Genomic DNA, 26,594 nt, shown 5'->3' on the forward strand with positions numbered 1-26,594 from the left:
TTTCAGATTTTACTCAAGGGAAATGATGGGAATACTTTTTGCCTTCATTCGTGCTCCTTAACTTTCACAGGGCTGACATTGTAAGAGTTACATTATCCATCTGAAAGATTGGTTAAAAATCTGCTGTGTCTTTGCATGCAGGTTGTGATGTGTGCGTGCATGTGTATGTATAGACATGTGTGTGTGTGTGTGTGTGGTGTGTGTGTGTGAGAGAGAGAGAGAGAGAGAGAGAGAGAGAAGAGGGGAAAGGTACTGTCAATACAACATATTCTTTAGGAGAAATAGCCTTTTAGAACCTCTCAGTAGTTCAAAGAATAAAAATGACATTTGGAGAATTTGGAGTGCTTTGGTAAGATGATATTTCTTATGGTCCTTAATCTCCCTCAAATTTGTTTCAGAAATATTTCTGGACAGTTAATAAGGACCCAGGAAAGGAAAGCTACAGATTTGTGGCAGAGATATTCATAGGAATCAGTTTAACATGTAGAACTCCTCCTCTTCAAAGGGAGAGTGTCATAAACATCAAAAGCTGCAAAGGTGTTCCAAAATGTGCTGCTTTTATCTGTGTTGTGTGTGAGAGATGCATGTTAAAAGATGGTATAGCTTTGGAGATGGTCAAAGCCACCATCTTGATTCTTTTGACCTCTATGGATGCCCCTATTTACATCAACTCACATTGATATTTCACATCAATATCTTACTCTGGCTGGCATTTTCTCTCCATAGTAGCAAATAACCTTTTCCCTGATTCTTTAAGTCTCAGCGCCAGCTTTATGACTTATACTTTGTTTCTATAATGTTTATCTTTTAAAAATTATTTGTATTTTTAGTTTGACTATTAAAAATTATCTGGGCGATTTGCATAAAATCAAGAATAAAAACACAGTGCTCAGTAAGCCAATGTTGAAAGAAATGTCCTTCTGGGTTCAGCTCCAAGTGGGGAAGAAAACACTGGAGACATGGAGGCGGCTTGGAAAGATGGTTTACTGTGGACAGGGCCACATGGCTTGAGCCCTGTACAGAAAAGGTGATCACATGTTTCAATGAAGGTGGAGAAGAAGAGAAGGACTGAGGAAGGAGCTTGCTAGGCTTTTATACCCTGTTTAGTCCCGCCTCTCTGTTTCCTGTTCCTGTGTAAGAAATGTATTCTGATTGGTTGTCAGATTCCCATGGTGCCATGCAGGGGGCTACTCTCTAGTCTGTGATGAGTTCTCAGATGCCTTGTGGTCAGTTGAGTATATTATCATGCCTTTCTGTAGCTGCTGGTGAAGTCTTTATTATGTAAAGTGGGCTAGCCTGGCTAGTCTTAATGGCCCATTAACTGGGGATGGGCAGAAAGCTACAGGCACTATTCTGTCCTTTTAAAACATGTTTCTTTCTTTTCACATTCAGAGAAATATTCTGCCATTTCAATATTTCCTAGGATATTTCATTTTTCTGGGAGAGGGCTGGATGATAACTTCCCACACCAACAATGGCAATCATTAGCACAATGGATAAAAATAGCTATGCCGACTATCAATCAAAAATACACCATGTTCTGTAGGAAAGACATGTCTTTGCCTGACGCCATTTCCTCAGATTATATCAAAGATGAAAAGATTTTCTTTTAAGATTACTAGCCCAAGAGAAGGTATTATATACATGCCTTATTAAAGTGCACAAAATACAAATAGTCCTCATTTGGCAGCCAGAACTGACAACTTGGTTCTTAAGCAATATGATCACTAACTGAAACCCTGACTATGCCTATGATTTTAATTCAGCTTTCCTTTGCTTTACAGACCTGTGAAGGTTGTAAATATGAGGGTTGATAATAAAGTTACTTTTTATCACTTTCATAACTTCAAATGGTTGTTAAACAAGGCAGTGATTAAACAAGACTGTCTGTAAACTTGGGATATCCTTATGGCCCTCCTGATACTGACAAATTTGACAGTGATTGATAGATTAGTGAGATAACATGAAATTCTCCAACTGATCAGAGAACAATTAAATGTTTAAATTTCTGCTTCTGTATGAAGGAATGGTTGCCAGTTTGGCTGGGACCGAGACTGTTTTACAGAAGGAAGACTCAGATTAATACTGATGATATGATAGGGTCAAGTTTCAAGTAAAGAGGCAGGATTGCAAACTCATAGGCAGAATTCAAAGCAATGAGGCAGAGATAGCAATGGGTATACATGAAAGTATTAGGAGATGAAATTCTGATGCAAAGTTTTGGAACTGTGGAGCGAAGCTTATTCTCTTAAATATTGAAATAACATATTATTATGGTTGATTTAAATCCCATAATGCAAAGTACGTGTGCAAATTTCTTCTGGGAAACAATGTTTTTCCATTAGAGTCTAAATTCAAATTTTCATTAAGTGGAAACTCAGCAGATAATCTTCCCATTCCAGTAATCTCAGTTCCAATTATATTATAAAACTTCCTATCTTAATCTGTTGCAAGACTGCAAAGAACAGCTCTCCAGTGATAACCAGAACCATAAATATAAAATGAAATACATTTTCGGGCAACAGAGACCATTATTAAGCCTGTAACCTAGGCAAAAAGCCAAAATAGCTGGGTGATGCAATTTGACATAAAACAACACATTCCAGTCACCTTCTCATACGCCTATTTCATTTTTGTTTGACAGCAACTTGATTTAAATGGTAACCACTTCATAATTTCCTCATCATGGATCTTGATACCCTTAGCATAATTACTAGCATGCCAAGGGGTTTACATGCTGTGAATTCCAGGTATGCCTTTGTTTTCTTTTCATATTTCAACAGAAGCTGTGACATCTTGAGCATCATTTCACCATGAACCTGGAACCATGGGGAGTAGCAAAAATGCCAGTGGTTGTGAAGAGAGTGGGGTTGAAAAATTATCTATCTCCATATATCTGTATCCCTTATTCTGTCTCTAATACTTTCTAAGAAGTTTTGACTTGCTTCTACAACCTTGCTATTTAACTATGGCCAATTCTTGTCTCTATAATATCTCCCCTATGCCTGGTGGGAAGACTTCATAGGACTAAATTGAGCGCCTTCCAGGTTGGTGATCTTATGATTATATTGATACAGAGGCAAATCCCTCTGTTACTATACCAAAGGGCAAGGTGCCAGGCTAACAGGCTTTCATAAGTATCCAGTTGTCCGACATATTGTTTGGATTATTACTAATCAAGTTTCAAATTTGATTAATTGCAGATTAGAGTGAATGTAGCCTCACGTTAGCCTCATGAATTGATCTGAAGAATCTTATTCCAGTAGGTTATTATAGAAGCGATTGATTATTTTAAATATGATACTGCAGTTAATTTTAGAAGGTTCTTAATGGGATTATTGAAGAAGGCTCCTTTTGATGCTAAAATATAACACTTACTATAGTTTTTGGAGTACAAGACGCTCCAGAGTATAAATATAACCTTAGTTTTGGGGGAGGAAAATCGGGGGGGGGGGGATTATGCCTGTTAGGTATTCATCTGGCTAACATCCTTCAGCACGGCTTCAGTATATTAGTTCGGTGGTTGTGAGTGAGCATTGGGGCTGCAAAGCAGCTTCTAAAGCACAGCTGATCATCATAGGGAGCTGCAATTAATAAAGCAGGTGAAGAGTGGAAGAGGTAAGAGAAGGCAGTAACTGTTCCAGGTTGCTATTTTGGGTTCCACGCCTTGTGTTTTCAGCCTCCAAACACTCTGGTTGCTGCCTGAAAATATGACACGTAGAGGTGGTGATTGGTGGCGATGTGCTCTGATGATCCCAGCTGCCCTGAACGGGGCCCAAAACGGAGTGCTTGGAGGCTAAAAATGTGAGGCATGGAGCCCAAAAATTCAAGCCATTGTGGCAATATCTGCAGCCAGGAAGAGGATGCCCAGAGGCCGAGGGGTGGGGGTCAATGGGTGGGCGGGGCTACATTCAGAGTATAAGACACACTCAAATTTTCAGCCTCTTTTAAGGTGGGGAAGTGCATCTTATACTCCAGAAAATACGGTATATCAGTCTTGAGGATACTTGGTTTTATATTGTAGTAATTTAAATTGAATTCAATATACTACTATATTATGAATATGTAGGATGCAAATTCTGACATTCACAACTAGCCAATTTCCAATGATCTCAAAATAATGTGTTTACTTATTAATTTATCTGCTGCCCATCTTGTAGTCCAAAGCAACTCCATATTCACCAAAGAATCCATATCATAAACGAGTTATGGCCATCGATGAAGAATTAGATTATTCAGGTCTTCTTTCCTGAAGATGTAAATTTTGAGGTATTTTTAAAATTAAGAGGCAAAATTTAAGGAGAAATTTGGAAAACCAAGATGGGAGAAGAATCTCAACTTCTTAATTCATATCTAAAGCTATGCATGAAGAATAAGATTGTTTTCATGCTATTCTCTTAATTTACTAGGCAATCCATGGCCTGTTAGTCAATGTTTCAGATATTTTTTTTAACTGAAAGAGAAATAGAATGTCCAAGGGCAGCCAAAAAACCAATGGGAGCAGAAGTGACTTCTGATTTCCTACTGGTTTCCATACCGAGTTTCCTTGTGGGAATCTGGCAAGGAGCATTGGAAATCTCCTCTTCCCTTTTCCTGTCCCTCTTCTTTCCTACAATACCCTACCCTACCCTATCCTTTCCATCATGTTAGCAAGTGGCTGCTGTTGAGTGGATAAGGGAAAGAGGATTGTAAGGCTGGCTGGAAGCTGTTATGGAATGTTGCATATGAAGATCATATGACTACAGTGGTTGCACAGCAGCAGCCAGTAGCACTGGAGTAGCCACAACCTGCTCAAATTTCATTCCTTGCGAGTCAGAGGTCCCAGATTTTATAGCAGTTAGACTTATATACCGCTTCATAGGGCATTCAGCCCTCTCTAAGCGGTTTACAGAGTCAGCATATTGCCCCCAACAATCCTGGTCCTCATTTTACCCACCTCGGAAGGATGGAAGGCTGAGTCAACCCTGAGCCGGTGAGATTTGAACAGCAGTCAGCTGAAGTAGCCTGCAGTACTGTACTCTAACCACTGCGCCATCTCGGCTCTATGCATTTTGGATACATTCTGTAAGTTATCCCATTTGGGGTACCTTGGTTCATAAATTGTTGCCCTATAGTTTACTGTTTCACCAAGTTAAAGGTCATGGCAATGAGAGTTTTAATAGTAAATAGATAATTTAAATTATTTGCAGCACATCTTTCTGGCCTTTGTAGCAGATCACCATCCTGTAATTTAAACAGAGTGTTGCATTTTCTTTTGCAAATTTTCTGGCAAGGTGTCAGCAAGTTCACCTTGATCTGGGCAGTTCCTCAATTTTTCAGCATTTAATGTTTGGTTTTCCAATATTTAATGTTAGTAAAGTCTGCATGTATTGTATTTTCTTCTTATGGAATAAAGTTTGGTTATGTTTTTCTCAAAAGAGTTTAATCTACCTTCCAAAGATTGGAAAGAAGAATGAATAATCTAATCACAATTTCCATTTAAATTCCAGAAGGTTGCATAATTTTAATATCTTATTTTTTAGCAGGTTAACCTTTTAATTGTCAAAAATGCAGAACAGGTTTTAAGCCTTATGTCTCACATACTCTGGAATTAGAAAAAGGATGTCAGGTAAGGTATTCTCTGGAAGATAAGTGGTGGCAACAGAAACTACAAAACTACAAAATAGGAGAAAGAAATAGGATGCGAATATCCAGAAGGTTTCTGGGAAAGGGAATTGAGATGTAAAGTGGAAACTCTTTATAGGTACGATAATTTCTACACATATTGCAAAAAATGTTTTAATTTCATTTTTTTTCATATCTAGCCCAATATATGTTAAGAGGGTTGATTTATGGAATAGGTTGGTTCTAAATGTAATGGGAGGATTTTAAAGCATTGTAAGAATAGAATAGAATAAGTTTAGAATAAGTTTATTTATAAGCCGCCCTTTTCCCTGAGGGGACTCAGGGCGGCTAACAACTTATATGGGAGGGGGTACATACAATGACATATAGCACAATATATAATTAAAAGTAGAACAACATTCATTCAACATTCGGGTGGGGGCGGATTATACTCTTTACCCCCAGGCCTGACGGATAGCCAGATCTTGAGGGCTGTGCGGAAGGTCTGAAGGGTGGTGAGGGTACGAATCTCCACAGGGAGATCGTTCCAGAGGGTCGGAGCTGCTACTGAAAAGGCTCTCCTCCGCGTAGTTGCCAGCCGGCACTGGCTGGCAGATGGCACTCGGAGGAGGCCTAGTCTGTGAGATCTGATGGGTCGCGAGGAGGTAATTGGCAGGAGGCGGTCTCTCAAGTACGCAGATCCACTACCATGAAGGGCTTTATGGGTGGTTAGAAGCACCTTGAAGCGCACCTGGAGATCAACAGGTAGCCAGTGCAGCTCGCGGAGGATAGGTGTTATGTGGGCGAACCGAGGTGCGCCCACAATCACTTGCGCGGCCGCATTCTGAACTAGCTGAAGTCGCCGGATGCTCTTCAAGGGCAGCCCCATGTAGAGCACATTGCAGTATTCCAGCCTAGAGGTCACAAGGGCACGAGTGACTGTTGTGAGAGCCTCCCGGTTCAGGTAGGGTCGCAACTGGCGCACCAGGCGAACCTGGGCAAATGCCCCCCTGGTCACAGCCGACAGATGGTAATCAAAGGTCAGCTGTGGGTCCAGGAGGACTCCCAAGTTGCGAACCCTGTCTGAGGGGTGTAATATTTGGCCCCCCAGCCTGAGCGATGGAACACTAGCCAAATTATTGGGAGGGAAACACAACAGCCACTCGGTCTTTTCCGGGTTGAGTACAAGCTTGTTTGCCCTCATCCAGTCCCTAACGGCCTCAAGACCCTGGTTCATCACGTCCACCGCTTCATTGAGTTGGCACGGGGAGGACAGATACAGCTGCGTATCGTCCGCATATTGATGGTATCTTATCCCATGCCTCCGAATGATCTCGCCCAGCGGTTTCATGTAGATGTTAAATAGTAAGGGGGACAAGACCGACCCCTGTGGCACCCCATATGTTAGGGGCCTAGGGGTCGATCTCTGTCCCCCAACCAACACCGACTGCGACCTGTCCGAGAGGTAGGAGGAGAACCACTGCAAGACAGTGCCTCCCACCCCCACCTCCCGCAGTCGTCGCAGAAGGATACCATGGTCGATGGTATCGAAAGCCGCCGAGAGGTCAAGGAGAACCAAGATGGAGGCATGGCCTCCATCCCTGGCTCTCCAGAGATCATCGGTCAATGCGACCAAAGCGGTTTCTATGCTGTAACCAGGTCTGAAGCCCGACTGGAAGGGGTCAAGGTAACTGGCTTCCTCCAAGGACCGTTGAAGCTGGAAGGCCACCAGTGGCCGCTGGGTGACGCTCGTGAATGGCCCGGCACCCCTGTGAGTTTCCCCTCCCTCTGTGTCAGTTTGCCACGCAGCGCGCACCGCACCATCCCCCCTCCTCACGTTCTAATGTAATGCAGGGCTGTCTTACGATTCCCCTTCCTCCCCCTCCTGCCGCTCTGCAACGATGTCCCACCTCCTCCTTGTTATGGCAAGCAGCCACATAGCGATGTCCCACCTCCTCTGGTACAGTGATCCAATGATAGGAATCACTGTGCCGTGTGTCATAGGAGGCGGGACATCGCTCCCGCGGCTGCACGGGACATCATCATCACAGCGGGACATCAGCATCATGAGGTGAGTGAAGTATTTCATTGAATACACTGGTATTGTGTGATAATAATTTGTTATCCAGAGCAAATTTTTACAATGGCTACTGTATATTTAATGGGCACAGGCAGGCTGTATATGTTATTCAATGGGCAATGGCAGGCTGTCTAATGTGTTATCCAGAGCATTATTGCAATGGCTACTGTATATTTAATGGGCACAGGGCAGGCTGTATATGTTATTCAATGGGCAATGGCAGGCTGTATAATTAATGGACACAGGGCAGGTTGTATATTCAATGGGCACAGGCAGGCTGTATATTTAATGCGCACAGGCAGGACACTGGTAGAATGTATATTATGAGTCCTAACACAGGCTGCTCTATGCAAACAGTCATATCATCACTTTCTGTAATATCAGCCTGCATTAGGCCTCAAAAGATACGGTACCCGAACAAGTCTTTTTTTAAAAAATCCTGTTAGAAATGGATCCCAATACTTCTACCGGTAATCCTGGACCAAAAGAAAAATGCAGGTCATTCGAAGCTGGTTTCAAACTTAAGGTTGTGTCAAGAGCAGAAGAAAGCAATAACAGTATTGCAAGTAGGGAATTTTGTGTTGATGAAAAACAAGTGAGGGAATGGCAGAAAAAGAAAGCTGACTTGGAAAAGATTCCAAAGGCAAAAAAAGCTCAATGTGGTTTAACAACTTCATATGGGGCTCTAGAGACTGAATTGCATAAATGGGTTATGGAGTGTCATCAAAATGGTTACTGCGTAACATGCATGGGAATTTGCTTACGTGCCCTTCAAATGGCACAAGATGACAAATTAAAAGCACCAGGCATTGAAAAATTTGTTGCGTCAGCAGGATGGTGTACCCGCTTCATGAATAGGTTCGCCCTATGTTTGCGGCAAAGAACAAAGATTTCACAGAAGTTGCCAAAAGACCTTGATGAAAAAGTGATGTCATTCCATTCATTCATCATAAAACAAAGAAGGATCCATAACTATGACCTGGGAGATATTGGAAATATGGATGAAACACCTATGACCTTTGATCTTCCAAGCAACAGAACTGTGGCAAGTTTGGGAGACAAAACTATTTTTCTCAGAACCACAGGAAATGAAAAAAAAACATTTCACAGTTGTTCTGTCATGTTTGGCTAATGGAACTAAGCTGCGGCCTGTCATTATTTTTAAAAGAAAGACCTTGCCTAAAAAGGTCAAATTCCCACCACGAATTACAGTGCGCGCACATATTAAAGGCTGGATGGATGAAGACGGAACAAAAAAATGGCTGGAAGAAATTTGGAAAGAACGACCAGGAGCAGCCTTAAAGAAAAAACCATCATTGCTAGTTTGGGATATGTTCAGAGCCCATACATCTGATGACATAAAAAAAATGGCAAAATCTTCTCAAGTTACTTTGGCCGTTATTCCAGGTGGGCTTACATCTGTATTGCAACCGCTAGATGTGTGTTTAAATAAACCTTTTAAAGACCGTGTGAGAAAGATGTGGCATGAATGGATGTCATCTGGTCAAGCCCGACTGACAAAAGGTGGAAATCTGATGAAGCCCGACATAGAATTGATAGCAAAGTGGGTTCGTGATGCATGGGAAGAGATTCCGGAGGACATGGTGCAACGCGCCTTCAAGAAATGTGGCATTAGTAATGCTATGGATGGCAGTGAAGACAGCGCTTTGTATGAATTTTGAAGGATTTTAACTCTTGTGTTTTAGCTTGGTTGCTGAATGAACTAAGGTTTTTGTACTTTTAAAGTTATTGTTGATACCATATTGTTTTTATTGACCCTCTTTTCCACTTACAGAGCTAGTTTACTGTTTTTCTTTGAAATAAATATTCAAAAACATTATTGGTATCTATTTTTATTTTTGAAATTTACCGGTAGCTGCTGCATTTCCCACCCTAGGCTTATACTCGAGTCAATAACTTTTCCAGTTTTTTGTGGTAAAATTAGGTGCCTCGGCTTATATTCGGGTTGGCCTATACTCGAGTATATACGGTAAATTGAAATGTTGATGATAATTATGGAACACATTAGAACTACACTGCCTTCGGTCTGACCTAAGCATAGTACAAAAAATGATCTGCTACAATGTCCTACCTGTCAATGACTACTTCAGCTTCAACCACAACAATACTCGGGCAAACAATAGATACAAACTCAAGGTAAACTGCTCCAAATTTGATTGCAGAAAGTATGACTTCAGCAGCAGAGGGTCAATGCCTAGAATGTCTTACCTGACACTGTGCTTTCTTCCCCAAACCCCCAAAACTTTAATCTTGGACTGTTTACTGTCGACCTCACCCCATTCCTAAGAGGCGTGCATAAGGGGCGTACATAAGCCTACCAACATGCCTAGCATCCCTATCCTAATGTTCCCTTTATTTGTATTCATTTCATGTATTTAAAATCACGTTTATACTTATATATGTTATCTAATACATGCTTGATGAAATAAATAAATAAATATAAATAAAAATAGAATAAACACGGCCAATGCCAGAGTGAAGAACTTGCAACTGAAGCCTTAGTGCTATGAAGCAAGCTTTTAGATTCTGTTAAGAAAAGGAAAGTTGTGACATTTTGTTTCATTTTGAAAAGTTAATTCTCATTCAACAGTGTGTCATCCTGTTTTGCTGACAGGTTGATCAATTTTTTCTTGCTTGCTGACATTTGGAACCAATGTTTCTCATGCTGCAAAGATGCCAAGAGCCTAGGCAACGTAATAACTCAGTTGCAATGCTGTGGACTTTGAAACTGGGCACTTTTTTATTTCATGTGTTTTAAAGGAAAAGCATCTCAGCTGTATCTAAGAGCATGAACTTATTTAAGTTTAGGAGCTCTCACAAGAAATTAAGGTTCTTGTGTTTTTGACCACTTCATTATTTCTAAATTCAGTTTGTAGGCCAGGGGTCTCCAACTCCCAGTCTGTGGCTTGGTGCCTTGTTGGGAACCAGGCCACTCTGCTGCCACTGCGAGTGCTGGCCGCAGAGCTGGAAATATTGGAGACCACTGTTGTAGGCCACCTATGTAAGAACATGGCTGCAAATAATGATTTAGTAATCACATAGACTCAATAATGTTTTGGGTTTTTTTGCTTTTAGAGCAACTGATTTTGTCCATGTATTAAGTCCTACCCTACTTTTGGTAGGTACAATTTGTAAATCATTTGTCAAAATTTAATTTAGTAATATGTAAGAGAAGAAGTGGCAGAGCCTCGGGGGATAGTCCAAAGAGAAATCAGCCTAGAGTCTCTATGTTACCACAGTTCAAACCATCTTGAATTCCGTTAACCTTTGTCTAGCACCAAGATAGCTAACCATTAGTTGACTCTGCATTACTATCCTGTGCATAGGCATGAGCAATAAATCAGCTTAATTGGAAATTAACATGTGGCCCTGGTCTTTTGCATCTGATTTAACATCTGTAGCTTCCACTGTGTTAATCATCTACAGCTTCTTCATGTAGAGTTGATATGCTCAAGATAAAACATAGCAACAAAATACACAAATTGGATGGATTTTACACTAAAGGGGAAGAAATCCAGAAATGCTCTTTTGCTATAGACACAGATAACATTTTTCATTATTTCTTTTCTTCTTTGTTTAACGCCTTACAAAAATACATTGCTAAAAATAAGAACAAGAATTAAATAAAAATGGTATATGCTCTTTTAGTTAATTAGCTGTAAGTTAAAAAAATTAATGTAATATGTTTTACTTTAATATAGTCACATTTATAGTTGCCAGTAAAAGTAAATTTGCAAAAGTTGATTTATTTCTTAATTTACAAAATTACTAAAAATAACAACTGCTTGAACAAGATAGTTAGCAAATATGTGGTGTGCATTATTACATATTGTGAATGTACTTACAACACTAATATTGTTCAAGTTGTAATTTAGTGATACTTTCTATTTACATTTATTAGCATGATGCAATTATGGAAGTAACTCAGATAAATTTTGCAATACAACTGGCATATACCTGTCTGAATGACCAAGTTCTTGCTCATTTCACAATAAGATTCTTAGTCTCACAAGGCTACAGTAGTGGAAGATAGCAAGATTATTCTCTTTCTGAAATATCAATTTAACTTACATGCCATTAAGCCAATTTATTTCCACTCTAACTCCTCATTTGCAAATAGTTTTTCTCTTCTTTCCTTTCCATTTTTCTTTCTCTATATACATTGTAGATCCATTTTTGAAAAATTATATATTTCTTTTAATTCACCCCAGCAGGGGACTGAACTGGGCAGTCTTTTCTGAGTTTACAAGCTAAATAGGCCTACTTAAAGAGAAAGACCAGCAAGAAATCATCTCAGAAAAAAATAGTGAAAAATCATTTCCAAACTACTGCTCATATCACAACATGGACATGTCTATGAAATCACCACCAGTCAAACTTGCTATGAAAACTATTTACTAAGTCACTTTTGAGGCTCCCTTAGTTGAAAAAAAATACAAACCTCCTTAAGAGATTACTAATGGTCTGAACTTAATGTATATGCCAAATTAATAATGAGCAAAATCACAGCAGTATAGCAAACTAAAATTAAAAAACTAAGTATTTGATTAATATATGATTTGAAAAAGGGTTTGAAGACTGCTGAAATCTGGCAAAAATCAATATTTGCCATCTGTGAAGAGGGACTTAATGTATATCCCCCTTCAAGATATATGTTTAAAATAAAAAGGCTGAATATTAATGTAATACACGATGTTGCAGGAACTGCAAATTGATACACTGCTCGTAAAAGCAATATGTTATTTGATTCAAAAGGTTCTATAAAAAGACAAATGAAATTGACTTCAAATCAGGCAATTAAAATTGACTGATTTTTGTCATTCAGAACCATTTAACTAACTTGGAAAAAGTTGCCTTGAATCAATTCAAAGCCAACTCAGCTAACATAAAAGACCCTTGTAACAACAGCCTAGGGTCTTTTCTATGACAATGTATGGGCAGTAATTAAGAGAAAAATATTCTGCATTTTTTAACGTATGGCAACATTATGTGAATATTGTATTATAGTATTTTAAAATGCTTACAACATTTACCAAATCTATTTCCTAGATATAATATCATTTTATAAATCTGATGTTCCTATATTTGAGTAATAGCATGCTAGCAATTTGGAAAAAGCTTTTGCATTGATTCTGCAAGAGTGTACTTTCAAAGTTACATCTGGAAAACCAATTTTCAGCTTGGTGCCAGTTAAGATAAAATATTGACGTGGTGATTTAATTATTGGCTTAATATCCCAAGTTAAAATGACAAAATATTACATATTTTACAATAAGATTATTCTCACAGACTCTAATAAGAACTTGCCAAATTACAAATGAGCATACTTTTATAGTCTTCAGTAAGAATGATTTATTCTTATTGAATTATATTGCTTGTTTAAAAAGTCTCCTCAAACATAGAAGGAACTACTCAGAAAGAATTAAAGATATTTTTCAAACATGTTGTTACTAAACAATCTATACCTGCAATCTGGGCTGGAGAAATAAAGAAATAGGATATCTTTAAGCCTTTTGGCAATTAATATTTTTGATTCCATTCTGGAATGAAAGCCATTATCCTCTTTTATGGACAGGGACTTATCTTACATTTATATGAGCAAATAAGATTTTGCATTTTCATGTCTGAATTGGAGGAGGCTATAATAATATTGTTTTGTACTACTGTATCCTTCCTTGTTGCACCCTGTTCCAAATGCTAGGCTGCTTCAACATTTGTCAGAAAATACACCTAAGCCTATCATGATTCATATAGCAGCAGATAGTAATAGACTCACATACATACTGTAGTAAATGCAGATGGAGAGATTCTTTTTAACCATAGTTTGTTGAATTAGTCTAGCAGGTGGCTGAACTAGAGGACCTCCAAAGTCCCTTCCAGCTCATTCATTCTAAAAATCCTGATCAAATGATGTGGACAGGGACAGCCAGGAGTTGATAATCAAATGGATCTTCTATAAAACACAGCTAGTTATAGTACCACTCTATGCTATGCAATAAACAATTCTGGATTCTCCTTACACATTAAGCCAAATAAAGCAAACAATTTTTGGCTTACTGGTAACTTGATTATTTTTAAAAAGCATATTCATTTTCAAAAGGAACATTTACAACTTTCTATGCCTACAAATAGCAGTTTCCTTTCAAAGTCAGTGTAAACTAATTTACACACATACACCTACCCTTAACTATATTTAGTATCATTCATAGATAGGATAGATGGATGGATGGATGGACAGACAGACAGACATATAAACAGATGATAGATTGACACTCCATTTCCTAGTTTCTACATCACATTGGCTGCCTTATACAATAATATGGTAAACCCGAATTTAATGTGAAGATTGAACACATTCACAAAAACCTCTCTTAATGTAGGGAGCAAGCAAAACTACAAAAATATTTATTCCTGAATTCAGTAGAGGTTTCCACTTGGCTACAGTGTAATAATGCCAGAGAGAATCTGGAAAAACCAACTGACATTTAGAAGGTTCTCTTGCCAGCCCCTGAACTCTGTGATAAGTTTTTACATTATAATTAATTACAAACATGCAAAAGATTGCAAGGACAAGTTGATTCATTGGCAAGTTGACAAACATATGGCCCATTTTGCGAACTGTGAGGTTTTTGATCAGCAAGGGAGAAGGACATTTTGGGGGAATCAGTTCTACTAAGATAAAGAGAGCAACAAGCAACCATAATTGGATGTTTTTCCTGACAAGCATTGTTCATCCTGAAATAGGAGTCATAAACTAGAACCTGCATGTAGACTTTTGACAAACAGAATGATGAAGCAGATGAGCACACCAAGGTGTCAGACAATTTGCTTCCTTGATGGAAGATTGTTATGGTTTATACATTATTTATACACAGTTGGAAACTGGTTTCCAAAATCTGTTCCATGCTATTCTTGGCAGTCTACCAATCCTGTTTTAGTCTTTAGTTGTCAGCTTGGCATTGAAATTAATGCGAAGTTGAAATAGAGTATAAAACAAGGGATGATATGAAGCATTTCTTGTACTTTTTTGCTTATCTATAAAATATATGCTTCCATTATGATGTTCTCATGCCCTTTGCAGAAGATCACATTTTCAAACCAGAGTTCAAGTGCTTGGGTAAGAAGGAACATAACGTTCATTCAGATATCTTTCAGAGAGCATTTATTGGTTATCAAGGATCCCTTTTGCCATTTTAAATTGTTTCAACTGTTTAGATTAAACTCTATACATAGTTATAACCTCTCATCTTGGCGTTATGCATTTTTCAACAAGCAGAATATGAACTGATAAGGATAAGATGGGGGCACTTCTGTCTTGGCAAACTGACGCAGAGATTTTGAGAATCTGATCACATACAGTCTTCACATGAAAATACAATTCCTCAAGACAATTTCTTCATGGTTCCCTTGTGCTATTTAATAGCACTGATGTATTAACCAGCTCCTGCTGACAAGATGGACTCCCCAGTGCCTCTTGTTCACTACAGACCCAGTGGTGAGCAGCAGAAAACTGCAACCTTTGGCTACAGATTTTTTTTTTTTAGTTTTTCTTCCCAGCTCTACCACTCATGATCGACCTCTGAAAATCCTCAAAAGAAATAGGACATTTAATTTATTTATTTGTTGTTTGTTTGTTTATTTATTTATTTTATTCAATTTGTTAAACATCTACTAGATAGCAGGTATAAATATAAACATGGATGTAAACAAAAGAAATGACTACAAATAGATGGGGACAGTAGAACAGGGATGTTAGGCAGGCTGTTGTGCTTATGCCCACCCCCTTTGCGGACCTCTTAGGGATGGGGTGAGGTCCATGGTAGACAATTTAAGGTTGAAGCTGTGAGATTTTGAGGATGTAACAACAGAGTCAGGTAGAGCATTCCAGACATTGACCATTCTTTTGCTGAAGACGTATTTCTGCAACCGAGTTTGGAGCATTTGAGTTTGTATGTACTGTTTGACTGCATTATTGAGGTTAAAGAAGTCGTTGATAGGCAGAACATTGTAGCAGACAATTTTGGGTACTATGCTTAGGTCAGACCAAAGGCGGTGCAATTCTAGGCTGTCCAAGCCCAATTTCTTCAGACAGTGGAGCAAAAAAGCATTTTGCCTGCAAAATCTTGAACAGAACTTTTTTATTTTCTTTAAAAAAAACACAAATATGTCATCATTTGTCAATCATTAAGACATTGAAGTACAATTTTTTTTGTTGTGTGTACCCCTCCCTCCCTCCACCCCCCCCACCCCCCTCCTCCTTCCCCCCCCCCCGACTTCCCAGAACCCGTACACGGTATGGATTTTTAACTAACACAGTCTAAAATCTATTGAGAAAAAAGAAATAAAGAAATTAATGACATTCTAGATTGACCTTAGCTTCTTCTTACTGAACTGACTTTTAACAGTTTTAAATCATTTCTGATCTTAAGCATAGGCTAACTGGAATTTCTTAGTCCCCTATTTATTTGTATATAGTCAATCCATTTTTTCCAGTCTCGTTTATATATCTCATTTGAATGATCTTTGAGATATGCCGATATTTTAGCCATTTCAGCTAAGTTTGTTACTTTCAATGTCCATTCTTGGATTGTAGGCAAGTCTTCCTTCTTCCAATATTGCGCCACCAACAGTCTTGCTGCAGTTATCAGGTGCAGAATCAAATTGGTCTCTACCACTGTAAAGTCAGTACATATACCTAGTAAAAATAACTGAGGACTAAACTTTATCCTTCTTTTAAAAACATTTTGCATGACCCACCATATTTTTATCCAAAATGCCTTAACCTTTTGGCAAGTCCACCATATATGATAATATGTAGCATCGAGAGAACCACACCTCCAACATTTAGGCTGTACATTCGGATACATAGAAGCCAACTTTTTAGGATCTAAATGCCATCTATAGAACATCTTGTAAAAATTTTCTCTCAGATTTTGAGCTTGTGTAAATTTCACATTTCTTACCCAGATTCTTTCCCATGTATCCAACATTATTGGTTCCTCAATATTTTGAGCCCATTTTATCATACAATCTTTAACTAATTCTGTTTCCGAATCCATCTGTATTAATACATTATATATCCTCTTTATATGCATTAAGCTTTGATCTCTTATTTGTTTAAACAGATTATCCTCAACTTGAATAAAACCAATTTTTTGATCTATTTTCCACCTAGCCTGTAATTGCCCATACTGGAACCATGTTTGAACTACCTTCTCCTCTTTTAATACCTCTAAAGATTTTAATTGTAATACCCCCCTTTCCGAGGTAAGAAGCTGTCTGTAAGTAATTCTGTCCTGTTTTTGTGCTGTATTCATATTTTCAATTGCGTGTCTAGAATTGCCCACATGGGTATCTTGTCATTTAATTTATATTGGTATTTCTTCCAAACCCGCAATAAAGCATTTCTTAAAATATGACTTTTAAAATTCTTATCCAATTTTTTGTTGAATAACAGGTAAGCATGCCAACCAAATACCAGATCGTGTCCCTCAATATTCAATATTCTATCATTGGTTAAATGAATCCAATCACTAATTACAGATAATGCCACTGCATCATAATATAGTTTTAAATTAGGTAGTTTCAATCCTCCTCTCTCACGTACATCTTGCATTATTTTCATCTTTACCCTCGGCTTCTTTCCTGCCCACACAAATTTGTTGATAGATTTTGCCTGCAAAATCTATCAGTATTCTTTCTGAGTGAAATTCTGACAATTTATAGAAACCAAGACAAGCCCAAGAAGAATCATTGATCTAGAAAATAAAATTAAAAAATGAACAATTCTCTTTTAGGCTATGAATGTAAAAGTCCCAAGCACAGAGAACTTGTTTCCAAAGAAAAGGATTAGAACTCACACGTAAGGCGGTGCAGGCAATTGTAGCTATCAGTGGCAGATTAAGGTTCATTGGTGCCCTAAACCCTGACAAATCTTGGTGCCCCTCCTTCTTTGTACGTACTGTACAAATCTTCATTGGGTTTTTTTTTCTTTCTCAACTTTGTGGTTCCCCCTTGGGCCTGATGCCCTAAGCACATGCTTAGTCTGCTTAATGGTGAATACACCATTGGTGTCTTTGGTCTGACTTGGTATAAAGCAACTTCTTAAGTTAGGATTAGGATAAGGTTGGACTCTTAGGTGCAAGTTTGGGCTTGCAAGCAAAAAAGTCCCTAAAATTAACCCCACAATTGTTATACAGACATATGCACAGTCATGCATGAATACACAAACATGGTCAGAATTCTCCTCTTCTTTTTCCCTCTACAAGAAATCTTTTGGCAGAAAGAATTTTTTTCAAAGCCCATGGGAGAAAAGAGAAGAATAACTGCAAGAGTCCTAGAAATCCGAAAGAGGAAATGGTACCAACAGAATGTATGTTAGCATCAGTTTTGGTCTCATTCAACCCTAACAGCATCACTGTGTTGTCAAGAGTTGTAGTGAGTATTATATGAGACTATGTTACTTTTCTGCCAACAGGGAATAAGATTTTGGGACTAAGTAAGCACTCTGAACTCCCCCCCCCTTTTTGTTATGCACAACCTTCAACATAAAGGTTAGCCTCAGAACGCTTGTAAAATGTTAGGTCATTGAAATGATAGTACTCATTTGCTGCACTCAATTTAGCACTAATAATCAGAAATTGTTGAAGAGGGATGTTTTTACATGGGACATAAACTTTGTGCCCCCTTTCCCACTGCAACTATAATTTTCTACCAAATTATCTTGGCTTAATTTTTGTGACCAAGTGCTTGTGTAGAGAACTGTTTCCCCAAACAATTTTGATAACATTCTATGTATATATTGTACAATGAGAAACTGATGGAACTTGAAAGATTTTAGGGGATTTATAAAACATTCAAGATTATTCTATCCATCAACATACTCCTCAATTCATGGAATTAATGCTTGAGAGACAAATCCTTTTCAATTATCTCTATTACAGGCTTGTAGAACTGGAAGATGGCTTGAGTTAAAGTCTATTTTTTCATCCTAAAACAACTACTTCATCGTGGTGTTATAGAGTAAAAGGGCAACTATCACCCAAAGCTCATTGGAATAAAATTATGGAAAACATAGAATAATATTTGATGGAACCATAAAGGTAAAAAACCATACACATACAAAATAAATCATTAGTATCTGTAGAGGAAACTACATATACTGTGATACAAAATGGTATTATGCAGTTGACTTTGACTTACCAAACATTGGTAGGATGTATGTGATTTTTGTATACTAAATTCTGGAAGCTTGAAATAGAGAACAGAAAATCTTATATTGTTAATCATTTTTAATTATTATAAACATTGTCTTATTTTATGTTAAATGTACCTTTTCTTATAACAGTAATATCATTGGTCTGTCTTACTTCCTAGCAGTAATTAGATTTCATTGTGATAAACTACTCAGCTTTCAGTCTCATAACTTATTCACTTGGGAATTGAGTTACTGCCTCATGAAATGGAGGATTGGTTTATTTAATTACTTAATTAAATGTTCTAACTTGGTCATTGCTGAAATGCATTTGGATTCACTAGTGACATTTGGAAATGTGTGACTATTTTCTCTAAGCTCTTGTTTTTAATAATCTCTTCCTCTATCCTGTTTTTAATTGTACTGTATTTTTAAGTTTAAAAGGCTGTGTTCCTAGACAAAGTGCAAATAAATAAGCAAATTGTTTTCAAGATTTACTTTATTTATTATGTACATTTGTTTCCTTTGACTCTAACCAATCAATCCAACCTCAAAAAGACTCAGAGAAAAGAACAGAAATTCTAGGACTTTCCAAGAACTGAAGCAAAACTAAGAGATCTGCTCAATTTATCAAAAATATTCTTGAAAATAATAATTACCATATTATAAATTAAAATTAGACCTACAGTTGCAAAGAATAAAGCTTATTTAAATGTTCACATAGTAGGAACTGTGATAGCACAGTGGTTAGAATGTAGTACCACAGGCTACCTCTGCTGACTGCCAGCAGTTTGGCAGTTTGATTCTCACAGGCTCAAGGTTGACTCAGCCTTCCATTGTTCTGAAGTTAGTAAAATGATAACCCAAATTGTTGGGGGCAATAAACTGACTCTGTAAACCGCTTAGAGAGGGCTGTAAAGCACTATAAAGTGGTATATAATTCTAAGTGCTATTGCTATTAAAACAATCACATTTGTCCCTTCCTGTTGGCTACAATCTTTTCATATAATCCCTGTATTCCTTAGTTGGCTTAACTTTCCTCAGATTTCTGAGAAGCCTGTTTTTGTGAAATTTTAAATCAGTTTTCTAATTGTCACACACCAATACAACTAAGCCAATTAGTAAGTTTTGCGGTTACTGCATATTCTCTGTTTAGTCCCGCCTTTATTTCCTGCTTCCTACATTTTCCCTGTAGGAAAAGCTGCATTCAAAAAGAGCTGTGAAAATGAATTCAGTCTTTAGGAAACTGTATGGAAAATAAATATGTCACAAGGAGAAACACTTTTTTATTATTATGATTGCTTTGTTCTATAAAGGTTAAATAATACATTCTTTTCTTTTTTCTTTAAACTGTGCTTTTAAAAAAAATGCATTATTATTCTGAAGCAAGTTGTATGTGGTACAAGAATATTAGATTTTCCATATTATTAACAATGTCACATTTTGTTAGTCAAAGTTCTGTTTAAATAATAGAAAGAAAACGGATTTCATGGGAAAGCTTATATATGTTATGAAATATAATTGCTATAATGGGAATCAATAAAAGCAGAGACAAGAGTATATATGTTCATAGATTCATGCATTAGAAATGTATGGAATTGTACTGTTAGAAGGTAAAAGCCTTCATGGCATCTTCTAGTCAGACCACATATTAATCTTGGCTTTCCCTGACCCCCAGGAAAGCCCAGGTCACACAAAAGAAGAACCACCTGAGTCTTTCAGCCAAGTCTGACACTTTGAATGAAACTGATAGGAGATTGGCAGACATCTCAATCAAAACCTTTAGAAATTCCCTCAGGACATGGAAATCCTCTATACCCATATAGACAATAAAATTGGTCAAAGGTTACAAGCCCATTCACACCAGATAACTCACCTATTAATAATCAAAAAGTTCCCTTCCTCCCTATAACTTACACCTTCAGTTGCAATGTTAATTAAACAGGAATCCAATTGATATGGTAATGAGTGGAAATATTTGGCAAGCTCAGCAGGGTGCCTTACACTGAGTATCCTCTTTTTGGCCATCCAATTAATTGCAGTTTGCAATAATTCCTAGAGGGGTGGGTGGGCAAGAGGAAGGTAACTATCCTGGAAGGAGGAAGAGGAAGGTAACTATCTCAAACCTATAGTTTGATAGCAAACTGTAGTTGCAAACAGAGCCTGCTTTTTGATTGCTATACTAAATGTTATGTTGCCGAAATAAATTCTGCTCTGCTCAGATTTTCCCTGTCTGTCCCCTAGATTCAAACTCAAAACTTTCCTCTAACATATGTGTGAATATTTCTTTATATTGTACAGTGTGTTTATGTAACATATTAGGTAAAATACAAAATTAGGAACCAATGCTCCATGTACAGTAATAACGAATGCTACACGTGCATTCAATTAGTAGAAGTATATGGGCACAAGCAGTAAACAATCAACGGATGGACAGAATAAATAAAGGAAAATCAGAAGAGGAGAAAATTATCTGAAGCAAAGTTAAAGAGTAAGGTGACCAGATTTTTCAGATTGGTAAAGAGGGACACTTTTGACCCCGGGGGTGGGGTGGGGACCTTGATTAAAAATTTTATACGGAGCAACAAAAATTTTTCATACAACATAAAAATAGTATTGTAATATTTTTTTTTATTTCAACATAACCATGAGGATGCTGCAATGGTCGCTAAGTGTGAAAATGGTCGCTAAGTGTGAAAAATGGTCATCAGCCACTTTTTTCAATGCCATTGTAACTTTGGCCACTAAGCCCATTATACCACCTTTCTTGCCACAGTTCTTAAGTGAATAACTGCAGCTGGTATTTTGTATTTTGGATAGAATCTTTTTTTAAATAGTCTAAGACAATTTAAAAAAAGAATCCACACAGAATAAGTTGAAGTAAAACATTTCAAACTATTCTTTCTATGCACAATATATTTCAAAGTATTGTGCATAGAATTTTTAAACATGGTTTCACTTCAATTTATTTTGGATAGAATCTTTTATTAAATAGTCTAAGACAATTTAAAAAAAAGAATCCACACAAAATAAAACTATTTTAAAAAATCCTATGCGGAATAAATAAAATATTATTTTAAATACATTAAAAAAATAAAAGAAAAAACCCAGCTCACTTACCAGCAGGCACAAGTGAGCACTCCAAGTCAATCCAGAATGATGTAGATGTTAATACAAAGAACTGAGCAAATTAAAATGGTGAAATTAGTCAGGGAAATATTTTTCAAAGAAACTTTGCCACCATTTTTCCCACACGAGCCAACCTCCAACCTCCGTGCCCCTCCCCTCCGGAAAATCCAGGAAGGAACACTCACGGCTTCTCTAGCCAAGTATTTGCTGGAGCTCTATGGTACTTGGTCATTTTTTCTTATTAAATGACGTAAAAGGGTCGCGGGAGGTCCGTTTTGTTGCTTTAACGTTTTAATATCTTCAATGAAAGTACTGAGACAGAGAACGGGGTTAGACAGGGTGTCTTTTGTCTTGCCCCAGTTAGGATTTCTTAAGCAAATCCACTGGGCTTTCAACATGAAGCCAGAAAATCAGGACTTTTTTAAAACGCCCCGGGATACGGGACAAATTGTTAGAAATCATGACTGTCCCACCGAAATCGGGACGTCTGGTCACCTTATTAAAGAGGAACTCGAGAGTTTTGGACATACAGTAGTCCCACATACTTCTGTCTTTGGCCTCTTTAGCCCAAGAACTTTGGTCATCTCCTGCCCTATATTATATTTTTAAAGTTTTTGATCTCACATATAAAGTTTGATACATTCATCAATTCAATATTTTGCAATCCAAAATGAGAATTCACATACTTAACATCTGTCTTTGCTAATCTGTCATCTAAACATTTTAAACCTTAATTCCCATCGTACATGCCACTGACCATTCTGGTATAAGCGAATGAAAGTTGCATTCCATAGTTTTTTTAAGATGTAGGTCTGAATGTGAATAGATCAATTTTATATTCTCATTAGAAAAAGTTCATGTATAATTTTCAGTTGATAAGGACATTCCGCTCCCTTTCATATGTAGTCATGTATCTTCCGTCCTATATTTGTGATTTATTTTTTTTCTTATTTTTTTTCTTCCCATTTAGTACTTTACGTTTATTGCCACTATATTTCCTTGTGTCAATTTCAACCCTCTGCTGAAGTCTGTCTTCATGCTTTCTCTTTTTAAAAAAATCTTCCTAATCATTGGGCATGTCTCTCTCCACAAATGATTGAACTTCTTTATAAAAACATATTGACGTGAGGAATTAATACAATGGTTTGATGATTTGCTCATGCTCTTGTGTTTTTCTGATTTGCTATAAATATATGCAGCTATCTTCACTAGCCCACATATTCCATTCCATTATCACTGAGCTGTTAGCACCTTAATTGCCTCTTGTCTTAGGGCTAAGCATGTTAATTCACTGTAGGACCAAAGACATTGTGGTAGATTATGGTCTAATATAAAGAGAAGGAATTCAGATCCCTGTTAATGTAAGATGAATACTTGACAGGTAATGCCTAACTGGATGCAAATAGTTAGCATCCCATTCCAGCAGTTTTGTTTAGTTGGCTGGGTTAAATGTAAGTATGGGGGAGAGAATGTTACTTCTCCTGCAAAATATCATACATAATTTTGCATTGTTATATAGTAGATTGAGTTCTGATAGCAAATAAATCAATTTCCACATCACTGTAGGCAAGACCACCAGCCATCTGTTTGGCTTATATCAGCAATACAAAGGCTTTCCAAGCAGAATGCTGCTGACTCCCTCTCCAGAGGCCTGTCCTCTCTTGCAGACTGGGGGCAGAGGCAACCACCATATCATAGCATTTCCATTGCACCAGCTGAGATAGCTCATCCCAGTGGCTGCTCTCTGGAGGCAGTCAAGAAGGCTGCCATGCTGCTTTACAGTGTGTTCAGCTGCTATCAGGATTTATAGAGTAATTGAGAGGAAGGGGATGGTAGGACTCCAGGGATTGGTTACAGAGGAGAAACCTTTCATCTTCAGGTCATCTAACAGCTGTTGGGTGGCTTGTGCAGGATGACATGAGTGATGGTCGAAGCCCAGTGATTGAAAGACAGCACACAACCAAACACAAGGCACACAATGCCTACAATAATAAACACTAATTGGCAATTTGACCAGGCACCAACAGAAACGAATGCTGAGCATCAAGAGGAAAAAGAAGAGAACCTGGAAAATAGGCTTTAGGCAGTCAGATGGTAAACTGAAGCTGACAAAACAAAAAAAATTAGACACATTTGCTATTATAATTACTATTATCACTATTATTTTAAACATTTGGGAGGGGGGAATCTCCATTATAGGAATTCAAAATGCACCCAGCGTCAACCCAACCTCAATCTGTGAATTGAGTGCAAGATGCAGTCATTGCTTCAAAGTCAAACAGAAACTCGTACAGTACTCTCTAAAAAAACAAATGACTCTTGAAATGATTATTAAGAAAAAGGAATATTCAGGCAGTCCTTGACTTATGACCACAAAAATTTATGTTACTAAGTGAGAATTTTGTTAAGTTTGTTTCATCCCATTTTACAACCTTTCTTGCCACATTTATTAAGTGAATCACTTCAGTTGTTAAATTAATAACACAGTTGTTAAGTGAATTTGATTTCCCCATTGACTTTGCTTGTCAGAATGTTGCAAGAGATGGTCACATGACCCCAGGATACTGCAACCATCATAAATATGAATCAATTATCGAGCATCCGAATATAAATTACATGACATAAAGATGTTGCAATTGTCATAAGTAACTTTTTAGTGCCATTGTAAGCAATAGCAATAGCTCTTAGACTTATATACCACTTCATAGTGGTATATAAGTCTAGGTTTCTGATTCTGTAAACTGCTTAGAGAGGGCTTTTAATCAGCATATTGCCCCCAACAATCTGGGTCCTCATTTTACCCACCTCAGAAGGACGGAAGGCTGAGTCAGTCTTGAGCCGGTGACATTTGAACTGCTGAACTGCTGCTAGCAGTCAGCTTAAGTAGCTTGCTGTTCTGCACTCTAACCACTGTGCCATCTCGGCTCTAAACTTTGAATGTAAATTGAGAACTACCTATATTGCATATTCATTATAAGAAGGTAATTTTTTCTTAGTTGCAGGTATTCCATAGTAGCCAATTTTAGCCAACTACTTAGAATTAAGAGTCACAATCTGAGCAACACAGCTGCTAGACCCATGGCTGTGAGCCCCAATGTTAACAACCCCACCTTATATTAGTATCCAATGGACTTATGCAAAAGACTGAGAATCGTCAAATGATAAGCCATTGCATTATCTTTGGATGGCTGCAGTTCCTCGATTTTTAAATAACTTGTAAGAAATGCTTTTCAAAGGCTGGGAACAGAGATGTTGTCTATGCAAAGCATATACATTATTAGTAAGCCATTATGGTGCTTCTTCTTTGAAAAAGGAAAATAAACATTTCTAACCAGTTTAATAAATTATACATATATAAATGCACACTATTTCTTTTCAAATAAGCAAATTACTAAACAAAGGGAAGAGAAGGGAAGGAAGAAAAGAAATTCCAATTAAATCTAATTTATTAAGAACACCATAGTGTTTCCATTCTCAGGAAACAAAATACAAATCTTAACCCACTGATACCATAAATACATTCTGCTAACACAATTACAGGGGAAATGCAATGTCATTCACAGGAATCCTGGAATAATGAAAAGGGATAACTGAGAACCTCTCTTTGAGCAAATAGGACAGTGAGGAATGTGTTGCAAAAATATATGCAACCACATTTTTCTATACTACTTCATCAACACATATAGGTCACAATGCATCTTTTCCTCAGTAAACTGGATTCAAAAGATGCATTGAAGAATGATATATTATAGAAAAAATAGAAAATTATTCAAGTATCTGCTGTATGAAGCTGTGGATTAGCTGATCAAAATATGAACATTTATGGAAGACTAGGTCTCAATCATGTCTGCTTATTCTAAATGACTGGCTGCTGTTTTCTCTTTTGGTAGCCTTATCCAACTTATCCTTCTGTAAGGTTTGAGAATACATCCAAGTCACATTGAGCCAAACAAGAGACTTAAACAGAGGCTTGAATAACAATCAGTGTTTAATCTTTGATCAAAGTTTAAAGACCGGATGGTCAGTTGTTCCCCACATACCCCAAGGATATGCAGGGAAGGACTACCCTTCAAAGAAGGTATAGCTCCTTTTTATACAGTTAGAGACATAATAGAATAATATCCTGGGTTTATAATACTCCTTACTAGCCTTATCAGCATTATCTCTTTCCTCTGTTCCCAGGATTGGCCAATTGGCCCTCTGTTGTAAGGGGCACAGATCAAAGATGAGATTCTCAGGCAGAAGGGAGACATATCAAAGGTGTTGGTTTTACAGCTCTTTACAGCTTTGTTCCGGGATAAATTCTATGCCTATTGATTGCAGATTGATAAATTCAAATGGCAAAGATTTGACATTTGCCAGATACCTTACAAATACAAGGCGTAATGTATGTGTGTTACACAAAACAAATATTTCTATTAATCAACAAGTTTGTATCCTTATTACTATTCCTCTTCATTTCAATATTTCTTACTGGAGTTGAATTTCAAGGCCTAGTAAAAGATACCTGCTATAAACATCAGATTATTTTGGATGCTTCCAAATAACTTTCATACACAACTTTAA

This window comes from Thamnophis elegans, chromosome Z (assembly GCF_009769535.1).
Source record: "Thamnophis elegans isolate rThaEle1 chromosome Z, rThaEle1.pri, whole genome shotgun sequence".
NCBI lineage: Eukaryota > Metazoa > Chordata > Lepidosauria > Squamata > Colubridae > Thamnophis > Thamnophis elegans.